The sequence below is a fragment of the Anomaloglossus baeobatrachus genome, unplaced genomic scaffold (assembly GCF_048569485.1).
Source record: "Anomaloglossus baeobatrachus isolate aAnoBae1 unplaced genomic scaffold, aAnoBae1.hap1 Scaffold_70, whole genome shotgun sequence".
Taxonomy (NCBI): Eukaryota; Metazoa; Chordata; class Amphibia; order Anura; family Aromobatidae; genus Anomaloglossus; species Anomaloglossus baeobatrachus.
The window spans coordinates 245,522-249,096 of NW_027445074.1; the positions used below are offsets into that span (position 1 = coordinate 245,522).

The 3,575-nt window shown below is 43.8% G+C and overlaps 1 pseudogene; it reads right to left on the bottom strand.

The window, feature by feature from the left end:
- Positions 1-3,143: 3,143 nt before the first annotated feature.
- LOC142286885 (U2 spliceosomal RNA) lies at positions 3,144-3,349 on the bottom strand (annotated as a pseudogene).
- Between the last annotated feature and the right edge of the window lie 226 nt (positions 3,350-3,575).

Sequence of the window (3,575 nt, forward strand, 5' to 3'; positions counted from 1 at the left end):
TGCCACTAGGTACACTGAGTGTTTGCTAGTATAATGGCTAAGTTAAAATTAGTTGGAGTGTGCAACGCAGGCAGATGCGCTCTGCAAATGTCTTGGCACTAGTGGGACTATAGCAAAGTCCAATAGCCACGTATAGGATGCCACTAGGTACACTGAGTGTTTGCTAGTAAAATTGCTTAGTTTAAAAAAGTTGGAGTGTGCAATGCAGGCAGACGTGCTCTGCAAATGTCTTTGCACTAGTGGGACTATAGCAAAGTCCAATAGCCACAGATAGGATGCCACTAGGTACACTGAGTTTTTGCTAGTATAATGGCTTACTTATAATTAGTTGGAGTGTGCAACGCAGGCAGATGCGCTCTGCAAATGTCTTGGCACTAGTGGGACTATAGCAAGGTCCAATAGCCACGTATAGGATGCCACTAGGTACACTGAGTGTTTGCTAGTATAATGGCTTACTTATAATTAGTTGGAGTGTGCAACGCAGGCAGATGCGCTCTGCAAATGTCTTGGCACTAGTGGGACTATAGCAAGGTCCAATAGCCACGTATAGGATGCCACTAGGTACACTGAGTGTTTGCTAGTATAATGGCTTACTTATAATTAGTTGGAGTGTGCAACGCAGGCAGATGCGCTCTGCAAATGTCTTGGCACTAGTGGGACTATAGCAAAGTCCAATAGCCACAGATAGGATGCCACTAGGTACACTGAGTGTTTGCTAGTATAATGGCTTACTTATAATTAGTTGGAGTGTGCAACGCAGGCAGATGCGCTCTGCAAATGTCTTGGCACTAGTGGGACTATAGCAAGGTCCAATAGCCACGTATAGGATGCCACTAGGTACACTGAGTGTTTGCTAGTATAATGGCTTACTTATAATTAGTTGGAGTGTGCAACGCAGGCAGATGCGCTCTGCAAATGTCTTGGCACTAGTGGGACTATAGCAAGGTCCAATAGCCACGAATAGGATGCCACTAGGTACACTGAGTGTTTGCTAGTATATATGGCAAAATTATAGATGGAAAGGGAGAAGGGGAGGGGGGGAGAGAGGAGGCTGTAATTGACTACAAGGGTATGAGTTATGAGTGATCATAGGGATAGTGTTACATAAGTGGAAATACCTATGGAGAACCGGATGTGTAAGCGCATACCTTATACAAACCTATAGAGTGCTGATGGGTGAGAGTGTGATGTTAGATATAAGACATCCTATAGTGAATAGTGAGCCGTAATCAAGTGCAACAGGGATATTTCACGTGACTATGGGAACATGGAAGGTAAAGAAAGGGGAGAAAAAACTGTTAGACAAGGTAATCAGACATAATGTAACCAGGTGATCAGACATGACAAACATGACAAATAAAAAACAAGGAAGAATGGAACTCCATACATAGTGGAACCATATATAGTGTGAACACGAAAAAGAACCGGGCGTTAGAAAAAATGTGCACGGCCCAATGAATCAAGTCGGTTCTTCATATTCATGGTTTAAGCCCTTGGGTTCCAACGTGCCCAGAGTATATATCCAGAAAGATTCCCTTTCTTTGAGCTTCCTAATTCTATTGCCTCCTCTGCGTATGGCTGGGACATGTTCGATGACTTGGAATCTTAATTGGGCCACTGTGTGATTATGCGTCACAAAATGGTGTGGGACTGGTAATAGAATCTGCTTACAATGTATTGTTGACTTGTGCTTAGCACAAAAAAAGGGAATCTTTCTGGATATGTACTCTGGACACATTAAAACCCAAGGGCTTAAACCGTGAATATGAAGTACAGACTTGATTCATTGGGCCGTGCACCATGTCACCATGTGTGCAATTGCATTGTCCAATGGCTCACAATGGTTATGCGTTTTCATTGGATGGATAATCGAAGCCATGTTTTTTTCCTTTCTCTTGGGTTTGTTGTGTGAGTAGCCTATAGGATTAAGTTAGTTACCGCAGGCAGTGGATTTAGCTTCCTGTCTTTGGTCCAGTGGTAGATTGATTGTTTGGTCTATGAGCTGTTATGGGTTTTAATCCAGGTGAATGCCCATGGGCTGCCTATAACTGTGTGAAATATGTAGTTTTACTGGGCTGGGATGAGAGAATCCATCGAAGCATGGTGTAGGGATTGTGGTTCCTGTGTGCTAAGAAGAAAGGCTAGCACCAGCCAGAAAGCCCCATTACAGCCAATAATCAACCGCTAGCCGCTGGAACTCGTTGCTCTAGATCATGTCAAACTCTCACCAAGCAGGAATAGATACATTAGCCCACCATCCCACCCAAAGAGCAACTTCTGCTGCGCAGCTGGCTTTCTAGGCAGCAGCGCTATTGTGATGTCAGCGGGGGACATTGTGACAAGCCAGTGTTCCGTCACTTCATGTTGTGCACTGTTCAAACGGAAAATACATCAACAGGCAGACTACAGAAAAGCTTACTGACAAAGGATAGAGAGGGGCTTTCTCAGAGGGCTTTTTACAGTTTGTCTATTCCCAATTAGCCGTTTAAGTATGCTTAATGAAAGTACTAATTCTTTCATAGGCCGCCCATTCTTAGTATTTGACGTTCCTTATATTGCGGTATCAGGCTTCGCAGCAGGTTGCAAAACATTCATCACCCATGACTGTCCCCAATTGGGCTCAGAAGCTAAATGTCTATCATGACCTCTCTTTTTGAAAGTCCAAGAGCAAGCAAACTCTTCCTCCAGGAGAGGGAGCCAACAGATCACTAAAGACATCATCATTGCTCAAAGAAAACACCGAAAAACAATGGAAGCTTTAATTGGAGTGGAATCTGATAGACAGCACCTGATGCCAAGTCTGCATCTTCTAACACCTGCAGTCACTGCAGCAGCTGAATCCAATGTGTCCAAAAGGGATCTATTCTATTCAATTGCAAATGATCTAGATAAGACTGAGAATAAGATACTGCACGGGACATAGCAGAGTTGGTCAAGTTGAGTGGAGATGAGTTTGCTATTTGGCACAGCTTTTGCATCAATAAAGCAAGTAAAAGGTGTGAAAGATAAAAAAAAAGGGTGAAAGTGTGAAAAGTGAATTGGCCAAATTGAGGTGCATATAAAGTTTTTGCTTTCTTTCAATTCACTAATGAGGCTCATTTGAATCAGGTGAATTGAGTTCTGCTTTTGGAAACTCGGTTAAGAAGGGGTGCACCGGTCCTGGAGGTACTGCAATACCAGGTCAATGCGTGGAGTGGACAGAGCAAGATTTTTTCCATCTCCTTGTTCTAAAAATCCATTTAATATATGGTCCCTAGAGAGGGGACGTATCAGATATTAAACTGATAAGAACAGATTTAATTTTTTTTTTTTCTGTTTATCAGTAGGACTTCAAAATAACAAAGGTGATCGCCTCCCGTTGCCTGGGAACCGTCCAGGCACAAGAGGGCTATGTGTCACCAGAAGGCGCACACACTCCCTCAAGGCCGGCAGACGTGCAATCCCAGGCACCTTCCAGTACCGACCAAGGTAGCGTCCTCCGAAACTACACTTGATCTTAGCCAAAAGGCCGAGAAGCTATAACCCGAATTGGTTACGGCCTTGAGTGGCACCCTGGCCTATACCGGACACATCTT